Source organism: Sminthopsis crassicaudata, chromosome 3, assembly GCF_048593235.1.
Source record: "Sminthopsis crassicaudata isolate SCR6 chromosome 3, ASM4859323v1, whole genome shotgun sequence".
Classification (NCBI taxonomy): domain Eukaryota; kingdom Metazoa; phylum Chordata; class Mammalia; order Dasyuromorphia; family Dasyuridae; genus Sminthopsis; species Sminthopsis crassicaudata.
Window position 1 is genome coordinate 449,004,351 of NC_133619.1, and position 23,349 is coordinate 449,027,699.

At 35.2% G+C, this 23,349-nt stretch overlaps 1 long non-coding RNA gene across 3 annotated transcripts in view; it reads left to right on the top strand.

Annotated features, from left to right (window-relative positions):
- Nucleotides 1-23,349, top strand: part of LOC141562916 (uncharacterized) — a 74,945-nt gene that overhangs the window by 26,620 nt on the left and 24,976 nt on the right. The window contains exon 1 of one of the 3 annotated variants that reach the window (XR_012488279.1): nucleotides 17,848-17,963. The exons of 1 other annotated variant lie outside the window; for it this stretch is intronic. This is a non-coding gene — a long non-coding RNA (uncharacterized LOC141562916). Of the gene's footprint in view, nucleotides 1-17,847; nucleotides 17,964-23,349 lie in introns of those variants that run through there. One more of the 3 variants, XR_012488280.1, reaches the window with a different exon arrangement.

Genomic DNA, 23,349 nt, shown 5'->3' on the forward strand with positions numbered 1-23,349 from the left:
CTCTACAGACTGGGGGGGAGGGCAGCAAAGAGCCACTAACAGAACAGTGATGGCTGCTCTGAGTCTGTGCTCTGAGGCTCTGAGAACACACCGAGTCAGTCCAGGTGGGGGTTGGGGGTGGCCGTTTCCGAGAGACGCTAGCTTTCTGGGGTTTTAATCTTCACCTCCAGTGTTTACACCCTCTCTGCTGCTCCTGGCTTGCTGCCAAGATGGAGCATCCACACTGGGGTAAAAGCCTTTTCCCAGAAACGGCAGAGATCATACCCCTCCCCCTGGGGTCTGAGCTGTGTGAGCTGCCTGTCTCGCTCTGGCTTGCCTGCCCTCAGTCTGTGCCCAGTCTGATTGACCCTCCCCCGAGCACACACAGACCTTTTCTGGCGACTTTCAAGGATGTCTTCTCTTGGTGATTATTTGTGGGTTTCTTTTCTGGTCAAGCATTAAGTCAGAGGCTTGACATGAAGTAAGTTCTGAGAGTAAACGCAGAGCTCAAGCAGCTGTCTGCCTCCATGCCGCCATCTTGGCCGGAAGTCCTTAGAAAATTATTATTAAAGTTCGAATTTTATTTGTGGGAAATTTTTATTAGTCAGGTAGGTGGCACCGTAGATAAAGAGCAAGGGCTGGAAGACTCATCTGGCCTCAGATCCTCATTGGCAGTATAACCTTGGGCAAGTACTTAATTCTGTTTGTTTTAATTTCCTCATCTGTAAAATGAGATGGAGAAGGAATTGACAAACCATCCCAGTGTCTTTGCAAAGAAAACCTCAAATAGTGTCATGAAGAGTCCCGCATGACTGATACCTCTAAATAATGAAAACAAATCATTCAAGAATAAGTGTCCAAATAAAAATGTAGTTGTCTGTCTTTCATTCTCAAAGAGTACCAATGACATCAGAAGACTGATGTCTTCTTGTCTTACAAGTGAATTGGATTTAAATGAGATAGAACTGGAATAGTAAGCTGAAAAGCATCCAGAGGAAGACAACAGGGATGGTAAATGATCTAAATTCTATGCTATATAAATTCCAGTTGGAATAAAAGTATATATGTTTAGCCTAAAAGAAACAAGATAGAAGATAATAGCTAATGAGACATGCTAGTTACCTTCAAGTATTTGAATAGCCTTCTGTGGAAAAGGAATTAGACAAACTCTTCTTGATCCAATAGCAGAAGGAAGAACAATAGGTAGAAGTTGCAAAGAAGCAATTTGAGACTTGATATAAGGAATAATTTCTTAAGCTTAAAGTCCTACAAAAATGTACTAAGCACTTTTAGAAATAATGGATTCTCTCTTACTTAAGGTCTTCATGCAAAGGGTGGAGACAACCTCTTAGATGTGTCAAAGGGGCTTCTTTTTTAAGTATTGAGCTAAATAATCTCTGGAGTACTTTGCCACTCTGTGTCTTTCTGATAAACTTGTTTGTGAAATCTTACAAGAGAGTATGATGGGTGATTACCATGATGTGTAAACTCTGTTGATTGATGCTCCCTACTGATCACTTATTCTTGCTAATATGTAGATCTCCATTGATGGCGTGGTCACTCATTCATCATTCATGATTCCAATAGACACAAGATTGTAAAACTCTTCTTTGTTCTTGGCTTCTGGCTTCAGCTAGATCCGTCAATTAACATACTATCTCTTCCTTATAAAAGGAAGTTCTGCTATCTCTCTTTTAGCCTAAATACTCTTAAGTTTCATAAAACCTCATAAAACCATGAAAAGCAATGAAATGTTTATTTAACAAACTAAAATACAAAACTATACATATATCAAACTAGTTCATATATGTGTATTATATTTGGTGTATATATGTATGTGTACTAATATAAGTTTGTATAAACATGTATAATATATATGTATACATATAAAATATAATTTATAAACAGTTACCTAAACCAGAGTTTCTTAAACTTTTTCCCACTCACAACCTCTTCTTTCCCTAAGAAATTGTTATGTAGATATATAAGATAAACATTTACTGATAATAAATCATAATTTCATGACCCCCCACATTTAGTTAAAAGACTATATAGAATCGCAAACCAGAGTCTAAGAAGCTGGAAGCTAGAATAAGACTTTAAGAGAGAGTAGAACAGATTGCTTTTGGGAAATTATCAGGTACTTTTAATAATTTACTACTTCTCTCTAAACCAGAATTCCATATTTTTAACTGTAACATTCTCTGGTTGAGTAAGTCTGGGATAGGGGACAGAAAATGGACAGAAAGCTGATGTCGATGTCAATGAGTCCTGAAGTGTTATCTTTAGCACGTAGTGGATACATGATTCTGGGTTAGTCACTCAATGAAGTCCATGGCTCCCAACCAAAAATTCTCTGGTTGGAACAGCATGGATTTACCACTAGATGGTGGAATAGTACATGAAATGCTGGCCTTGGAATCAAGAACACCTGAGTTCAGGTATAGCCTCAGACACTAATTGTCTGACCCTGTACATATGTCAGTTGTTTGCCTCAGTTTCCTCACCTATAAAATGGAGATAATAGCACCTAATGTGCAGTGTTGTTGTGAAGACTAATTGAAATATCATTTGTAAAGTGCTTGGCATATTATCTGGCATATAGTAAGTACATCAATGTTAGCTATTATTATCAGTCTTAGAGACTAAAAAGACTTGGGTCCAAATCCTCCATTTGAAACAAACTCTTCACATCAAGAATTTTCTATACTAGTAAAATCAAAGCTTTGAACCATACATAATCACACACATACACACACAATCTTCCAGTGTTGCAGTGGCTATGCTGTGAAATACCATGTTTTTTAAGGAACTAAAAGGAATTAGTGAAGGATAGGGAAGGAGTAAGTAGTCTGCAATATATTGTAAACAAAGAATTATCTAAGAGAAGTCAAACGAAGATGTCAGTAAGAGATAGGTGACCAGAAAAACAGTTCAAGATCAAGGATAAAAGATGAATGGGTAGCCTGTGCATTTCTCCATAAGGTGTACACAAAATGGGAAACAATCTAGAAGATTATTGGCACTCTCCTCCACTAATGTTGGCAATCCCAAGTAGAGAACTCATCAAAGACTATGGACAAGAGCCACACAAGAGTGAGAAGATATACATGGTACATTTGCATTTAATGGTAGTTATCTGTGGGAGAGGGTAAAGGAAGAAAAGAAAGGGAGGAAAAGAAATCTACATGATAACTTTATTATCTATTTAAAAGGAGCAAGTTGTTTATAGCAGATTTTCAGTTTCATGTATAATCTTTTTTTATTATACTGTGTTATGAAAATGCTTGCCTTTATTCCATAAATTAAAAATAAAATAAATTGAAAAATGTAGATTGGATTCTGTTTGCATTGTTAATTGGACAGAATATCTACATAATTAAATCACAGATTTATTAAAGAATAGAAGATTCTAAAGTGGCATAAATTTGGTGTGTATGAAAGGGAAAATCTTTTCTTAAGTTATTTTGCCCTGTATCTTCCTGACTATAAATATTCATTATATTCACATGGCAATTACCCACTCTTTCTTCAAGAGGAATTGATTATTTAAATAAGTAGATCAAGGCATTTCTTGATTTTTTTTAACCTCTTTCCACATTTATTAGTGGGACCTATTTAATGGATTTCATCAACTTCCCTAAAAGGGAATCATGTTTATTAATTAACAATAGTATTTAAACTAAAATATCATCAAGATTGTCCAAAGGACTCTGTCTTCATTTCTTTCTCTATTTCTTTGGGTGTGGGTAGAGAACCAGAACTCTGGCCAAGTATACTTGAAACAAGGTGTTAACTCAGAAGAATTGATGAGACAATGGTTATCTAGTTTAGATATATACTTAGTACTTGGCATGGTGATGTAATGGTTCTCTAAGTTCACACATAATCAGTAGGCTGTAATGATGTCATTACAATAAGATATATAAGAGCCAACAAGGACTGGAAGAGAGGCATTCCATCTCCCACCACTATGGTGGCTCTCCTGCCTTCTGCATTCCTCCACTAAGACGAAGGCCTATCTGAAGGACCCCCAGAAAGCTAGCCTTTGGACTTTATTCCTGACTATTCTTGTGGTGATTATTCTGCTGAAACCAAGGCCCATTCGGAGGACCTCCAGAAAGTTAGCCCTGATATTACAAGGTGTGTGCATATGTCTGTGTGCACATATATATATATACACATGTTTGTCTATGTGTGTATAATGTGATATGGAGCAGTGGATAGAGTGAGTACCAGGCCTGTAATCAGCAAGATTCATCTTTCTGAATTGAAATCTGTCCTTAGTCATTTACTTTAGCTGTATGACCCAAGTTTGCCTCAGTTCCTGCATCTGTAAAATGAGCTAGAGAAGAAAATGACAAACAACTCCAGTATCTTTGCCAAGAAAACCCCAAATAGGATCATGAAGAGTCAGACTGAAAAATGACTGAATGACATGATATAGGTATGAATAAATCTCCTTGTCTGTTTTTCTATGTACATATATATCTGCCACATATATATATATATGTGTAAAATATTCACTCATATATATATATATGTATATATGTATGTATGTATATATATTTTTGAGCACTCCTAAGGAATGAAATTTTCTTCCATCAATATAAAGCATATCTTGTCTGACTCAATTTGTTCTCAGGCTTTTGGTGATGTTTTACTTGTTCAAACCTAAATTTGTTTTGTTGACCTTATATAAACTTTGTAGCTTTGTCCAGTAAAGTATTTTCTCTCTCTCTCTTTCCCAAGAGATCCATCCTGACCTCCTTACTCAACTGTACTTTGAGTACTGCCCTTTGTCCCCTTGGCTAACTACCAAATTTTCCCAAGGAGGGCCAAAACAAACAGTGACATCAATAGAAATTGCAAAATGAGTTGTCACCTTGCCAGGAGTTCTTCCAGGCTCCTAAATTCTGATGGGGTCTCCATGTCTGAGCTGTACCTAATAGCTCTAATCCTGCTTGGTCATTATTATCTTTTGGTGACTTTTCATCTAATGAACTTAGTCCCTGCTATTTTATTGTGGTATGTAGTCTCTGAAGAGTACCATGATGTGTAAACTCTGTTGATTGATGCTCCCTACTGATCACTTATTCTTGCTAATATGTAGATCTCCATTGATGGCGTGGTCACTCATTCATCATTCATGATTCCAATAGACACAAGATTGTAAAACTCTTCTTTGTTCTTGGCTTCTGGCTTCAGCTAGACCCCTCAATTAACATACTATCTCTTCCTTATAAAAGGAAGTTCTGCTATCTCTCTTTTAGCCTAACTACTCTTAAGTTTCAATTTTTTTTAGAAAGGCAAACCCAGGACTAAAGGAAAGAATCCAAGCTTTGGCTGATATCTACATATGAGCTTACCTATTTTCATAGGTTTGGCTGTGTTGACTTTTCCTTCTCAAAAAGAGTTCCCTTAGTTCCAGGATTAAGCTCAGATAAATAGTATCCAGAGGCACAATTTATTTTTAGCTTCAACTTCCTACTCAACAAAGAAAGCTTTGCCATCCCAAACATGGGAAAAAGGAGGAGGAGTTAGAGGAATGGAAATAAGTAGGCAGTAATCAGGGAGAAGGGATGTAGTAGATTAACAAGAAGATAAATTTATAGTTAGAAAAACTTTATAACTTCCACCCCATGTTTGATTGCAAACTCTGCTTCTTCAGATATATTTTATAGCCTGGTTTTTTTTTTAACACACCATCAAAGACTGAATGAATGCATACCATTTTACTCCCATAATCCTAAAATTCTTTTTAATCTCTCATTCAAAAAAATTATAGAGGGAAAGACAAAGGATAGAGGAAAAGTGAAGCCTCTGAAGGTCATTATCCTCCACCTTAAACACCTAGATACTTTGTTCCAAATTTTTGCCTTTATTATACACATGGCAAGCAGCAAGCTGTAGTAAAGGCTTTGAGCAACACCCTTCAGCTAATAACAGAAGACAGTCTCTGGTGTCTAAGAACATTTTGAAAGAAGATTGCAATGACATGGGTGTATATTTAAAGGTCAGAAGAAATGTTGCATTCATTTGTAGGGAAGTATTTATAATTATCCATTTAATTTTCTTTTTTTACTTTATTTTGGGATTGCTTCATATTTTAATAATATTGCATGGGATAAAGGAGGAAGAGCTAGGGGAATGGAAATAAGTAGACAGTAGTCAGGATTTAGAAGTGAGAGTGAATTGCAAGCAGGTGTAGATGTTTTATGGATAGCTAGAAGAAACTTCAAAAAACCAGTTTTTGGTGTTTCCTCTTCAAATGACTTTTTCTTAATTTTTACCCTTTTATTCATGAATTCAAAGCTGCTGTTTTCCTCCCCACTACATATGTACCATGACATTGGTCTCCTTGATCCTCCTTGAACAAAACTCTCTATCTCCCAGTCCCTGAGCATTTTCACGCCATTTCCCCGGCTTGGAATGTTTTTCCTCCTCCTCTTCACCTGTAAACTTCCCTAGATTTCTTCAACACCAGCTGAAGTCTTACCTTCTACAAGAAGCCTTTCCTAATGCTTCTTAATTCTAGCATCTCACTTGATAATCTCTGATTTATACTATAAATAGATTGTTATCTTTTCCCTTTAGATTGTAAGCTGTTTGAGGGTGCTGAGGTTGAGAAGGGACCTCAAAAGACTGGTGTCATAGACCGATGTTACAAGGGGTCTCAAAAGGATTTGCAAACTTGAACCCATCTCCAAGTCAAGGGGCAAAGTTTATTGTAATTGTAATGCCCGTTGAAATCGCCTAAATTCCAAGAGAATTTAACAAAGAAACCAAAGCAAGGAGACACATTTAAGAACCAAGGAGTAATCTCTGGAATTTGTTATCTCTGACCACAGATTGTAATATTTCTAGGACTATTCTAAGGCCAGAAGACTTGAAATCATTGATAGACACTTAGAACAATAGTCTCATGATTACTAATGTATCTTCCCTAAAATATAAGGGAAGAAATATTATCATATTCCTAGTTCAGAAGACTTTTACAATCATTGACAGAACAATAGAATTCTTAGATCAGAGGGCCTCAAGATCACATTCCAAAACCAGAAGATGTAGAATCACTGACAGATTGTTAGAACAGAAGTCTCCTAAAGTCTGGGGACCTTAAAATTATTGCTGTCTCCCCTAGAAGCTATATCACATCAAAGGCAAAGACTATTGCCTTTCTTCATATACCATTAACACAATTCCTGGAACATCGTAGACACTTAATCAATGTTTATTGACCAACTTGACAATACAAAAGCATCTTAATACCCTACTAGGGCCTGAATCAGTTAATGCTTTTTTAAAAATTCTTTTCATAGTGGTTATTATTGTCTACTCTCAGACTGTTTTGTTTTTTCTGAAAATTTTTTTCCAGCTCACCTTGAAAAATGATAGAGTCTAGGGACCTGGAGGCATCAAACTAGACAGATCTTTTAAGAGGCCAGTCATCTATTCCATTAGGTAGGAAATGAGGGATTACTATGGATGCTAAAAAATAATAATAATTATAATAAATTAATTAAAGCTTTTTATTTTCAAAATATATGCATGGATAATTTTTCAACATTAACCCTTACAAAGCCTTGTGTTCCAATTTTCCCCCTCCCCCACCCTCTCCTTAGATGGCAAGTAATCCAATATATGTTAAACATGGCAGAAATATATGTTAAATCCAGTATATGCATACACATTTATATAATTATCTTGCTGCAAAAGAAAAATCAAATCAAACAGGAAAAAAAATGAGAAAGAAAATAAAATGTAAGCAAACAACAACAAAAAGAGTGAAAATGCTGTATTGTGAACCACACTCATTTCCCACAATCCTCTTTCTGGGTATGGATGGCTCTCTTCATCACAAGGTCATTGGAACTGGTCTGAATTATCAATAATAAAATTTTTCAAAGATATTTAGCCCCTACCCTCTTTCCATTGCTTTCTTGACTCATCAATGCCTAGAAAATTCTAGAGTTCTGAAATCCTGAGAGACAGATTGAGGGGTAATAATGGGAAGATTTTCCTTCTAGAAAAGGAAAGAAATGCCTGAAGCCTTGTCCTGCCTTTGGTATTTGAAATTCAAAAGAATGAACTGTACTCATGCCGGTTGTTAGGAAACTTTTGGCAGCTTGCTCCTAATTCCTGAATTCCAAGGCCAAACAGCTTTGCTATTTCCAATTGCATCAGCCTGAGTCTTGGTATATTGAATCTTAGCTTTGTATTTTGAAAATGATCAAAATAGTTCTATTTTACAGCTATCTAATGCCAGCTGTAAGATGACAGTAGATTCTCCAAATCGATTATGTGGTTTCATAATTAATTTGGATTGGATGATGAAACATCATAGAAATGTCATAGTTAGGTAACAACAAATGAGAAAATGAAAAAAGACCAAAAGGCCAAGGTCGCAAGTTAAAACAGATATATTTTAAGAAGGGCTGCTGTTCAAAGAAAACATAGTGAATTTAGCAATTATATATTTCATTTCTGTAAAATTCCTTCTGTCCTTTCAAGATGAGTAGATTTGGGCAGTATAGTAGCTGTCTTCAGATATTTGAGCATTGTCATATGGACTGGGACTTATTCTTCATGACATCAGAGAGTGTGATTTAGGATTAATGAGTGACAATTTCAAAGAAGCAAATTTCAAATCAATATAAAGAAAAATTTCCTTTCTGCTTTACCCAGCTAAGTTGGGATACATTGGATAGAATTCTAGGCTTGGAATTGGGAAGTTGTTGAATTTTTGTAGCTGATTCTTCTTAGGTAAAGGGTTAGGCAAATTCAAACTTAGGCAAACAGGGTTAAGTGACTTGCCAGGGTTCAGACAACTAGTTTAGTGTCTTTGGCCAAATTTGATCTGGTGAGAATGGGTCTTCCAGACTGCAGACCTGATGCTGTGCCAGCTAGTTACCCCAAATTCAAATCCATTTTCAATATTTCCTAGCTGTGTAGACCTGAACATGTAATTTCTATATGCCTTAGTTTCCTCAATTGTAAAATGGAGACATTAATAGTAAGTATTTCATAGTGTTATTGTGAAGATCAAATGAAATAATGGTTTTTCATTTATTTAGTTTTTTTTTATTTACATGTAAAAACATTTTTTTTTTCACATTGGCCATGTTACTCTAGCTAAGCCTTTTTTTTTTTTTTTAGCTCTGTTTCTTTTTTTTTAATTTTTTTTAAATTTAATTTAATTTTATAATTATAACTTTTTTTTGACAGTATATATGCATGGGTAATTTTTTACAACATTATCCCTTGCACTTACTTCTATTCAGATTTTTTTCCCTTTCTCCCCCAGCCCCCTCCCCCAGATGGCAGGCAGTCTTATACATGTTAAATATATTACAGTATATTCTAGATACAATATATGTGTGTAGAACCGAATTCCTTGTTGCACAGGAAGAATTGGATTCAGAAGGTAAAAATAACAGTTTACATTCATTTCCCAGTGTGTCCCAGTGTTCCTTTTCTGGATGTAGCTGATTCTGTCCATCATTAATTAATTGGAATTGGATTAGCTCTTCTCTATGTTGAAGATATCCACTTCCATCAGCATACATCCTCGTACAGTATCATTGTTGAAGTGTATAATGATCTTCTGGTTCTGCTCATTTCACTCAGCATCAGTTGATGTAAATCTCTCCAAGCCTCTCTGTATTTCTCCTGTAGGTCATTTCTTACATAACAATAATATTCCATAACATTCATATACCATAATTTACCCAACCATTCTCCAATTGATGGACATCCATTCATCTTCCAGTTTCTAGCCACTACAAAAAGGGCTGCCACAAACATTTAGGCACATACAGGTCCCTTTCTCTTCTTTAGTATTTCCTTGGGATATAAGCCCAGGAGTAGCACTGGCTGGGTCAAAGGATATGCACATTTTGATAACTTTTTGGGCATAATTCCAGATTGCTCTCCAGAATGGTTGGATTCTTTCACAACTCCACCAACAATGCATCAGTGTCCCAGTTTTCCCACAGCCCCTCCAACATTCATCGTTATTTGTTCCTGTCATCTTAGCCAATCTGACAGGTGTGTAATGATATCTCAGAGTTGTCTTAATTTGCATTTCTCTGATCAATAGTGATTTGGAACACTCTTTCATATGAGTGGAAATAGTTTTAATTTCATCATCTGAAAATTGTCTGTTCATATCCTTTGACCATTTATCAGTTGGAGAATGGCTTGATTTCTTATAAATTAAAGTCATTTCTCTGTATATTTTGGAGATGAGGCCTTTATCAGAACCTTTAACTGTAAAAATTTTTTCCCAATTTGTTACTTCCCTTCTAATCTTGTTTGCATTAGTTTTGTTTGTGCAGAAACTTTTTAATTTGGTGTAATCAAAATGTTCTATTTTGTGATCAATAATGGTCTCTAGTTCTCCCTTGGACACAAACTCCTTCCTCCTCCACAAGTCTGAGAGGTAAACCATCCCATGTTCTTCCAATTTATTTATGATTTCGTTCTTTATGCCTAAATCTTGGACCCATTTTGATCTAATCTTAGTATGTGGTGTTAAATGTGGGTCCATGCCTAGTTTCTGCCATACTAATTTCCAGTTTTCCCAGCAGTTTTTGTCAAATAATGAATTCTTATCCCAAAATTTGGGATCTTTGGGTTTGTCAAAGATTAGATTGCTATTTTTATTCACTATCTTGCCCTGTGAACCTAACCTATGCCACTGATCAACTAGTCTATTTCTTAGCCAATACCAGATGGTTATAATATAGTTCTAGATCAGGTACAGCTAGACCACCTTCACTTAATTTTTTTTTCATTACTTCCCTTGAAATTCTCGACCTTTTGTTGTTCCATATGAATTCTGTTGTTATTTTTTCTAGGTTATTTAAATAGTTTCTTGGAAGTCTGATTGGTATAGCACTAAATAAATAGATTAGTTTAGGGTGTAAAAACAATTTTTAACATTCATATTTAAAACTTTGAGCTACAGAATCTCTCCCTTCCTCCCTCTCCTGCCATTGAGAAGGCAATAAATTCAATATATTTTAAATGTGTAGTCATGCAAAATATTTCCATAATAATCATGTTGAAAAAGAAAGCATAGATCAAATACAAAAGGAAAAAAAACCCTTAAGTAAAAGAATATGTTTCAGTCTATATTCAGATATCAATTCTTTCTCTGGATATGGATAGCATTTTTCATCATTAGAGTTTTCTTATACTGATGAAAATAGCTAAGTCATTTCTAGTTGATCATCTTACACAGTTCATTTCATTTGGTATCAGCCCATGCAAGTCTTTCCAGGGTTTTCTAAGAACATCCTGCTCATTATAAATAACTCCTTCCTGCCTTCTTTCCTTCCTTCTTTCCCTCCTTCCTTCCTTCTTTCTCATTCATGTTAATTCTATCCCTTGGTGTCCCTCTCCCAGTTTCCCCAATATTTCTTTCCATTATCCTTCTGGAGCCTCTGATCTATTGTTAATTATGCTTCACATTAAACTTGTTTCCTCCTCAAAGAAATTTCTCTACATATTTTATACTTACTTTAGATTTATATGTTTTCTCTAAATCAAATATAAGCTCACTGAGGTCAGAAAGTTTTCATTTGTTTCCTTTATATCACCAATGTCTAGCATATTGTCTCACACATAGTAAATGCTTGATAAAAGATTGTTACATTAAATTTTTATCCTTCCTAAAATGGGGCATTCAAACTAAACAAATTATTCCCAGATATGAACTGACCTAGACAGAGTAGAGACAGACCATTGCTTCTTTATTCCTCAGTACCATGCTTCTCTTAACAGAACCTAACCCCAATCAGAATTGTTGGCTGCCTCTTCAGACTGTTGACTCAATTTGAGCTTATAGTTCACTAATACCCTCAGATCTTTTTTTCTGTTTAATCAGTTTTCCTTATCTAATACTTTTGAAACAACTACTTTTTGGGTCCAGCTCTATAATTACTTGCATTGACATATTACTTTACATTTTGAAAAGAACTAATAATGCAGTTCAGAATGCTACCAAGAAGTTGTCAAACTCATTGTCCAAAAGTGACTATTTGGGTTAAATTTTTTTTTTTTTTAGTTTTTTTCCTCATCTTTCCTGACCCCTCTGAAACCTTTAACATTGTCTATCAAGAAACCTTCTTCTACTTTTATACCTTCTTTTGTCTAAGTTTTTGTGAAATTGCTTTCTTTTGGTTTTCTTTCTTCTTACCTTAATAGTGCTCAATATTCTTAACTGAAACTTAATTAAGGCCATGGCTGCTGATCTTGGCTGTCTCCCAGGGTTCTATTCTAGTCTCTCTTCTCTTCTTCTATATTAATGGTGTCAGATTCAAATAGAAATGGAAGCCATTAAACTGTGCATAAGGACCTCTGTCAGCTACATATTGGTTTATTTTAAAATATAATATTACTTGTTCTTCATTGTATTTTTATTTATTTTGTTAAATGTTTCCCAATTACATTTTAATCTGGTCTGGGCCACACTTGGGCCATATTTAGTCAGGGTTTGTATGACTGACACCTTTATTCCATATTTTGGTGATCTCATCAATTCCCAAGGATTCAACTATTATCTTTATAATGATAAGCAGATAACTCTATGTGTGGTTATTGGTCCAATGCTAACTTCTCTTCTGACCTCCAGTCTCTCATCTTCAATTACTTGTTAGGTTTCTCAAATTGGATATCTCCCAAACATCATAACCTCAACAAGGCTGAAAAGGAAATCATTGTTTTTCTCCCAAAAAACTACTTCTTTCAGACTTTTCTGTTATTGTCAAGGGTACTCCCACCCAGGCTCATAATGTAAGCATCCTTTTTGATTCCTTACTTTTTCTCATCACTGATATCCAATCATTTCAAATTCTGCAATTTCAACTTTGTAATACATCTGCCATATATATCCCTTTCTCTCCTCTGACACTACTACCACCTGGTGCAGCCCCTTCTTACCTCATGCCTGAACTATTGCAATAGCACAATGGTTGGTCTCTCTTCCTCAACTCTCTCCCCACTCTAGCCCATCTTTGTTGTTACTATTTTGTTATTGTTCAGTCATTTCAGCCATGGATGACTCTTCATGACTCCATTTGGGGTTTTTTTGTAGGTTTTTTTGGCAAAGATAATGGGATGGTTTGCTTTTTCCTTCTCCACCTCATTTAACAGATGAGGAACTGAGGCAACCTGGGTTAAGTGATTTGCTCAGTGTCACAATTCAGTAAATATCTGAGACCAGATTTGAATTCATGAAGATAAGTCTTCATGACTGCATCCCTGGTAATCTTTCCACTGTACCAGATTACTGTCTATTGTGTCTATAATTAAATATAAAATCCTTTGGGTTTTTTTTTTTTTTGAGTCCTCCATAACATGGCCCCCATCCTACTTTTCCAGTCTTCTTATAGCTTATATCTCCTATCTCTGCTCCTATGTAGTAACACTGGTTTCCTTACTATTCTAGAACTAGATAGCATTTCCCAAACCAGCATGTTTACTGTTTATCTTCCGTGCCTGAAATGCTCTCCCTCCTTATCTTTGTCTCCTGGTTTCCCTGTTTAATATATATTGGATTACTTGCTGTCTGGGGGAAAATTTTTGAACACAAGGTTTTGCAAGAGAGAATGTTGGAAATTATTTATGCATATGTTTTGAAAATAAAAAAAGAACTAGGTCATTTCTTACTAGGTCCTATCATTTTATGTATCTTAGGTATTAGCTTTTATTTATTCCTGTTCTTTGTTCTCTAAATAATGTTTTTTTCTTATTGGAGAAAACATAGGCAAAATTAGAAGTGAGTCATTCTCATTTCTTTCTGTCATTAGTTATCATTGTCTCATTTACTTAAAGCAGAGGTACTCTCCCTCATTCTATCTTCCCCTCTAAAACCTTTAAAAATGTTGTTGTCCTTTACTTTTTAAAACATTTTTGACTGAGTAGTAGTTCTCTTCATATGTGCTTCAATTCAGTAACACTTTCCTCTTTGCTATTCCTCAAAGAAGATACTCTATGTCCTGACTCTGAACATTTCCCTTGGCTGTCCTCCATGCCTGGAAATCACTTCCTCATCTCTGTCTCTCAGTTTCCCTGGATTTTTTCAAGTCTCAACTAAAATTCCACTTTCTATAGGAACCCTTTCCTAATCTGAATCCTATTGTCTTCTCTATTGATTTTTCTGGTTTATATGTAATAGCTTGACTGTACATAGTTATTTTTATATTTTCTTGACATTAGATTATGAGTTTCTCAAGAGCAAGCCTTTCTTCAGAATTTTGTTTCTCAGCTTAATGCCTAGCACATAGTAGTGCTTAAAAGTGTATTGAATGATAGATTTCTGGCACTATTCTTGGAGATCTGTGACTTATTTTTGTATTCTGCTTCTAATACCTACCCTTGCTTTTATCTTCTACAAAAAAAAAAGAAGTTTATAGAACTTCAGAAGTCTAAATTGGCTATTAATTCTTGTCAATAGCTTTAGACAACTCTCCTTTTTCTTTCTTATCAGATTTGTTTTTCTTTGTCTCCACAATTTCATGCTCAAAAGGTTCTTATTCCTAACTTTCACTTTAGTATTTTGGTCTACACTGTTCTACTTATCATTTCACTGAGTTTTTTGTAATTTTCTCTATCTCAAAATCTAGGTTGTCAGATCTTGGCTGGCTTTTCTTTTTGTTATCACAGTCTCTAAAATGGAGTGGTCATTTTCCTTAAGTTTGTCATCATTTACAACTCTTCAACCTGCTCTTTCTTTCTAATGAAAGTCAAGTCCAGAATAGAAGTTTCCTTCTTTATTCCTAAACCCTTTGAATGATTAAACTGTCACTAAGACAAGCTGAAAAAAGTGTTAGTTTGTCAGAGAGAGAAGTGTAAATGTCAAGATAATTGAAGTTCCTCATTGTGCTTTCATGCCAGGCTTGTGGTCTGTTTTCCAAACTCATCTACTTTCATCTTTTAGTCCAAGTCATGTATATTGCCCTCTAATGACAATGTCACTTCTCTTTTTGCTTCTGTTAATCTTCAAGCAAAAGATCTCTATCTTATTACTTGACTCTAGTTGCTTAATTTCCTCACAAGTGCATTTTCTTATATTCATAGGAAAAAGTCCACTAGGATTTTCTAGTCTCAGAACATGAGTTTCTTTACTACTTAAATCCTGAATATATGTGGATTTTATATTTCTTTTTTGCTGAAAGGAAAATGTTCATCTGAATATTTATTCTACTTATAAATATTAGTAAATTGAGAGCTTTTGCAGCACAATAGAAATAAATGATCACAGAGTACTATGGAGAGAAGAGATCTGAGAAATAATCATATTCAATGTCTTCATTTTATAGATAAGGAAGCTGCAGCCAATTGAGGTAAGACCCTAGACTTGCAAGCATAAGATCATAAAGAAATTAAGTGACAAAGGTGGAAGAGGACTTAGAACTGGTAGCAAATCTTGTATACAACTTTCAACTATGTCACCTGAGGCAGATCTTATAATCCTTCCAGGCTTCAATAGCTTCATCAATAGCATGTTTTAAAATAATTATTTAAACAATCTCAATTTATTCAATGTTGGAATAATTTGTCCTTTGCTTGAAAGGAAAAAATCAGGTAAAACAATCTTGCAAATCTGAAGTCTATGACACAGGGAAAAAAGAATGATTGTTCAAATTCCCTTGGATTAGATCTCTACTATCCTTTCTGGCTGTACTATTCTGTAATCTAATGACCCCTCAAGAAAACTTTTTCACTACTATTTGTTATGGTCTATTTTGAAAAGTAACATTAAACAACAATACAAATAACTAAACCTAATTAATAATTATTTACCTTTAAATTAATTCTGCATATAAAACAGTTGTGTCAAAATCAAATAGAATTGGTTGGCAGGTACTAAATTGTATCTTAAAGACCCCTGCAGGGAGCATATTGATATAGAAAATCTCATGTTAACATTATGTATTATTAAATTTTTCTTATTTTCTTCAATATTTCACAATTACATTTTAATCAGATTATGGTACTCAGGAGTGGGACTTCAATGAGTACAAAAGGGGAGTATTTGAAAACTTTGATATAAAATACCAGCACACTCTATCATTCCTAAATTGCCATAAGAATTCTTTGTCCCATTACTTTTTCTCCTGAGATATATTAGTGGAGTATTTAATGGTATGTACTCTACTCTCCTGGTTCTGCTTTTTGAATGAATCTTCCAGGATTTCTTTGTATTTGTTAGATCAATCAGCTAACAATTCATTAAATATTAAGCATGTGCTAAGCCCTGTGCTATGCATACAGGATACAAAAGCAAAAGTCAAATTAGCTCCTGCCTTCAAGGATCTTATATTTTATGTTTTCCTGGTCTTTTATAATTGAATGTAATTTTTATTTCATTGTGATATGAACAAAAATACATTTACTATTTCTATTTACTATTTTGGCATTTGATTGTAAGGTTTCTGTCGTGTTCTTATTTCCAAAATGTAATGTTCTTTGGTAGTTTTCTGGAGATCTTTGGAGCAGCCTTCATTTCAGTTGAGTAATCACCATGAGAACAGCCAGGTGTTAAAGTCCAAATTCTTTATTGCCTCCTTGCCTGGGGTCCAACTAGCTTTTTTGAGAGCCTTTCAAACCAGCTTGGTCTCAGTGGGGGAAGTTCAGAAGGATAAAGCATCCATCACAAGGCTGATGAAGATGGAAATGAATCTCTCTGAGTCCAAGGGCTTGTGTTCTAGCCTCTAGCCACCACAAAGGTGGATGATAGAATGAATCTAGCTCTGAATGAATCTGGCTCTGAATCCGAGGGCTTGAACTTCAGCCTCCAGTTCGTTTGTCTTCTCAGGCCAGCTACGGCATTGTGAGATAAAATGAATGAATCTGGCTCTGAGTCTGAGTCCCAGCTTATATGCTCTTCACTGAGTATAAACCAATCATTATATCACAAACCATTATTTGTTGTAAGATTAAATCAATCATACTTGGAGAACTATTAACCACCATGCTAAACTAGATAACTATTTTCTCATCAATTCCACTGATTTAACACCCTGTAAGAATCCTTGTTTCAGAGTTCTGGCCCATAACAGGTTTTTATGCCTACATGGTCACTTTCTGTGTAGGTGTTATCTACTGCTGAGAAGAAGGTATATTCTTTTCTATTCTCATTCTGTTTTCTCCAGAGGTCTACCACATCTAAGTTTTTCTAAGATTTGATTAATCTCCCTAATTTCTTTCTTGTTTATTTTGTGATTAGATTTACCTAATTCTGAAAAAGGGAGGTTGAGATTCCCTCACTAGTATAATTTTGCTAATTTTTTTTGTCATTGACTTAACTTTTCTAAGTTGTATGCTGTACTATTTGGTACATATATGTTTAATATTTCTATTACTTCATTGTTTATGGTATCATTTAGCATGATGTACCTTCCTTTATTATCTCTTTTAATTAGGTTTATTTTTGTTTTTGCTTTGTCTGAGGTCAGAATTATTATCCTGTTTTTTTATTTGTTTGTTTGTTTATTTTATTTGCTTGAGCCGAAGCATATATTTTGCTCCAGTCTTTTACTCTTCCTGTGTATCTTTCTGTTTCAAATGTGTTTCTTGTAAACAGCATCTTATATTGTAGCAGAGGAGACAGACAGACATAGATAGATTTCTATATATACATATATATATCAGTGTGTGTAAGAGGAGACTATACATACATACATATTATATATAATATATATATATGTAAGCATAATATATACAAAATGAATTCGAGATAGTTTGGGGGCATAGACTATTAGGATATGGAAGATCAGAAAAACTTCATTTAAATGATAGCACTTAAACTGTCATAAAGGAAACCTATGGTTCTAAGAATGTATATGAGAAAGTAGTATATTCTAGTCATAGGGAGCAGCAAGTACAAAGACAATGGGAAATGTAGCATCAAGAAGTCAGAACAATGAACAGGTTATAAAGCCTGGATCTCACAGCATAGATGAGAATAATTTGTAAGTACTAGAAAGACAAAAACAAGTATGGTTGTGAAGAGATTTAAATAGCAGAATTGATATTTGATCTTAGAGGTATTATGGAATGTCCTTAAAGTCTATTTAGTAGAAAAAAAGGTGAGATGATCAGAACTGTTCTTTAAGAAAATTAATTTGTCAGTATTGTGAAGGATGCATTGGAGTGGGGAGATGTTTAAGATAAGGAGACAAATTTGGAGATTATTACAATAGTCTAGAGCAGTCAGGTAACTCGGAGGATACAAAGGAGGCCAGGGGTCAGGAAGATACAAGCTCAAAATTGGCCTCAGATACTTACTATCTATATAACCCTGAGCACTTCACTTAACCCTGTTTGTCTCAATTTCCTCACTTATAAAATGAGCTAGAAAAGAAAATGGCAAACCATTCCAGTATCTTTGTCAAGAAAATTCCAGATGGGATAATAGAGAGTCAGAACAAAAATAACCCGGACTAAATAAGACAAAGGCCTGAAATTGGACAAGAGCTAGGTGAATATAAAAAAAAAGATAGTGTGAGACATTGTAATAGTAGAAATGACGGGTTTTGGCAATCAACTGAAAATGTAGGGTGACCCAGCAGCAAGAGATAGAAAGAGAAATTTATTTTAAAATAACTACAAGCAAAATAAAATATTTGGGTATTTACCTGTCAAACAACTATATGAGCACAATTACAAAACACTTTTCACACAAAGTCAGATCTAAACAATTGGAAAAGTATCAACTGCTCATGGGTAGGTCAAGTTAATATAATAAAAATGACAATTCTGCCTAAATTGGCCTACTTGTTCAGTGTCATACTAATCAAACTACCAAAAAATTATTTTAAAGAACTAGAAAAAATAATAACAAAATTCATCTAGATGAACAAAAGATCAAGATTATCAAGTGAATTCATGAAAACAATACAAAGAATGGTGGCTTTGCAGTAGCAGATCTAAAACAGTATTATAAAACAGCAGTCATCAAAACCATTTGGTATTAGCTAATAAAGAAAATGGTGGATCAGTGAAATAAGTTAGATACACACAGTATAATTGGCAAGGCCTATAAGTAATCTATTATTTGATAAATCTCCAAACTCCAGCTTCACATTATTTGGAAAACATTGCTGGGAAAACTGGAAAATAATATGTCAGAAACTCATTATAGACCTATATCTCATACCTCATACCAAAATAAGGTCACAATGTGTACATGATTTGGGCATAAAGAGTAATACCATAGCAAATTGAAAGCAAGGGATAATTTACCTATCGGATCTTTGGAGAAGGAAGGGATTTATGAGCAAAGAAGAACTAGAGAACATTGTTAAATTTAAAATGGGCAACTTTAATTACATTACGTTAAATTTTTGCACAAATAAAATCAATGGAAACAAGATTAAAAGAAAAGTACAAAGCTGGAAAAAAAATTCAGAGCCAGTATTTCAAATAAAGATCCTATTTCTAAACTATATAAAGAACAGTGTCAAAGTTGTAAGAATATAAGATATTATTCAATTGATAAGTGGTCAAAGGATATGAATTGACAATTTTCAGATGAAATTAAAGTCCTCTATACTCATATAAAATACTCTAAATTACTATTGATTAGAGAAATGCAAATTAAAACAACTCTGAAGGGCAGTTAGATGGCACAGTATAGCTGGTTCAATTTATTACTGTTCTATTGGAACTGATTTGGTTCATCTCATTGTTGGAGAGGGCCACGTCCATCCAAATTGATCATCATATAGTATTGTTGAAGTATATAATGATCTCCTGGTTCTGCTCATTTCACTCAGCATCAGTTTATGTAAGTCTCTCCAGGCCTTTCTCCATGTATGTAATTCTACTTCCATACTTTCAAAAATGTCTTGGTTTTTTTGCTCTTTTCTGAATTTCTTTCTGTTCTTTTCTATGTATTTTATAAAATTTTCAATGCCCCTATTTTTTGCATTAGTATTGCTAATTTCCCTTATAAATAAGGATGTAAAAATACCTTTAGCAAACAAGAATAGTTAAGCAAAATAATTCCATGCAATGACTTAGCCCATAAATGTAAGTTTCTTTCTTTACATTATGTCCATTATCTCTATCTGTCAAGAATTGGGCAACATGCTCCATGATAGGTCCTCTGGAGACATGGGTGGTCATTGCTTTGATAAAAGTTCTCAAGTCTTTCAAAGCTTTTTTTTTTAAATAGAATTCCTGCCCTGTAATGACTACATTAGTACCCTAGGTACCTTAGAATCATCCAGTATCAGGATAAGAAAAAGTCTTTATTATTAGTCTGTTTTATTATTAGTGGCTGTCAGGGGAATAGACATAGGAATCTCCACAGCTCTTTTCTCTCTCTCTACCACCAAAGAATGATCCTGCTTGTCCTACTCTACCCTCTGATCCCTCTCACACTTCTCTGTCTACACCCACAGATCCAGCCAGCACAGAATAGTTTGGCAGAGTCATGCTCCAAAAGGAGGTGATCATGCCCTCCCTGACTTCTCAGGAAAGGAGGTGAAAACCGAAAAGGTGGTGGTCCCACTCCCCCTGACTTCTCAGGAAGGGAGGTAAAAGCACTAAAAGGAGATAAGCACATCCTCCCTGACATCTCAGGAAGAGAGATGAAAAGCACCAAAGGGAAATGGGGATTGCTAGCAGGTTTCTGGGCTGAAGGATCTTATTAGAACAGGTAGGCACAAACCCATCAGCATGGGAGGCATTACACAAGCACATAGCAATAATGCACAGGCTATTAGTGATGACTCTCCTCACAATCAGTGCAGGATCGTTGAGGTGTAACAAACATGAATTGTACATGCAAGTAGTGATATAACAAACAATATAAATCAACATGGTCTTGTAAAAGATTTCTAGGAGTCCTAGAAGGAGAGTATGTAAACATCAGTCACACATACGCCTTCTTCAGCAGCCAAGAGATAGTCCAAAACCAATCTATTGTCCATTACTACATGTGTCAGGGAATCCAATGATACCCACAAGTTTTTGAAGTCCTGCAACAGTCTTTTTATATGTTAGGGAATCCAATGATTCCTGTAGGTTTTGAAGTCCTACAACAGTCTTATCCTATCTCAGAGAATACAATGATTCCTGAGGGTTTTCAAGTCCTACAACAATTTTATCATATCTCAGAGAATCCAATGGTTCCTGAGAATTTTCAAGTCCTACAACAATTTTTTCATGTCTCAGGGATTCAAATGATTCCTGAGGGTTTTCAAGTCCTACAACAGTCTTATGATGTCTCAAAGAATCCAATGATTCCTGAGGCTTTTGAAGTCCAACAATTTTGGATGTCCATGAGTCAAACTCCATAACTGCCAGGCTCTTTCAGTGGTGGACACAGTCAGCAACAGAACCACTTGATGTTTCTTGGGTCTTCTCCTTAAAGGGTCTGCTCCATCTCTCTCTGATGGACAAGGCAAATATGGCTCATTGGCACCCATCTGATTCCTTCTCCATCTGTAGAGATACAAGCAAACCCTCTCCCCTAAGCAGTTAATCTACTGGTCCCTTCCATTCACCACTTTCTGGGTCTCTCCACATCACCTGGTGATTATCTAAAGATAGTGGAGCTGCTCACACTGGACACTGTCCTTCTGGTGGGTTATAAAACCTGTCTGCCGGAGCCAGTGCATCTTTGTAAAAGATCAAGAAGTTAATAGTATAAAGGGCTAGATTTAAAAGTTTTCTGGGGTTATCTGTGGCTCCCCCTTTCTTTTATTTTTGGAGGAGCATCTTAATATCTCTGTTTCTCCTCTCTACTATTGCCTGTCCTTGAGTATTAAAGGGTATGCCAGTGGTATGTAAAATCTTATACTGTGCACAAAAGTGTGCAAAATGTTTAGAAGTATGTGCAGGTCCATTGTCTGTCTTTATTGCTTGTGACACACCCATAATTGCAAATGCTTGTATAAGGAATTCAGTGACTATTGGGGCTTTTTCTTTTGCTGCTGGCATTGCAAAAGTGAATCCTGAAAAGGTGTCTACCACAATGTGGATAAAAGAGAGCTGACCAAAAGATTTATAATGGATCACATCCATTTGCCAAATTTCATTAGGTATCAAACCAGGAGGGTTCTTCCCTGGAGGGAGTGTAGGAGTGGAAAGGAATGCAAGCTGTACAGGTTTTTACTATGCTCCTAGCTTCTCTCTTCTTATTCCAAATTGTAAATGTAACACTCGAGCAGCCTGATGATATTTAAATGAGATTCTTGGGCTTCTTGAAACACAGGAGTATTGGCTAACATGGTTAGAAGGCTATCTGCCTTTGAATTACCATCAAAAAATAGGACCTGGAAATCCATTATGAGAGTGTACATACAAGATATAAATCTTATTTGGATGCTTTCTCACTTGCTCTTGAAGTTCCTTAAAGAGCCGATATATATTAGAAGCTACAAATTTTATTTGAGCTGTGGCAATTCTTTGTACCACACCTACTGAATAGACTGAATCAGATGTTATATTTATATCTCCTGGATAATAAGTAAGAAATAGAATGATTGCATACAATTCATTCTGCTGAGAGGACTGAAAAGGAGTTCTGACTGCTCTCTTCATAGTTAGTCATGAGAGTATACTGTGCAAATATTATGTTTGGATGCATCTGTAAAGAAAGTTGGTCCTTTAAGAGGAACTTTAGAAACCTTTTTTTCAAGAATCCATTGGCAATTATGTAACATGTTGTTTGTTATCTTTAATGGAGATCTGTGTATAAAATTTGGAGCCATGGCTAATAAAATTTGCCACTCTGGAATGGTTTCACAGCACATATTAACTTGTGCATTAGTATAAAAGGTGTATATCTTGTCAGGTCTTATCCCAGACAATTGTACTGCTCACTTAATGGCCTTTAATAAAATTCTAGCCACAAGCACTGGGTAAGAAGTAAGGCTTTGTTCTGATTGTGCTGGGAGGGTCACCCACTCTATCACACTGTTTTTGTGATAAAGGACTGCTGTGGGTGCCTCTTGTGTAGCAAAAACTGATATTTCCAAGGGTTTTTGAGTGACTCTTTCAACCACATTGGATAAAGCCAGCTCCATTTCTCTCAAAGCTTCTTGAGCTTTTTTTGTAAGCTGGTATTGTGAGTTTAAAGCACTGTCTCCTCTTAAAATGTCATATGATGGTTGCAGTTGATAGGTAGTCAAGCCTAAAAGTGGATGCATCCATTGGATATCTCCTATCAATTTCTGGAAGTCATTTAAGGTGTTTAGCTTCTCTGTTTTTAAGGAGAGTTTTGTATTGTAAGCACCTTATGGTATACTTCATATCCTAAATATTGAAAAGGAACATGTCTTTGAATTTTTTTCTGGAGCTATGTGCAATTTGTATTTCTTTAGTGTTTCTAGGGTCTTTTCTAGA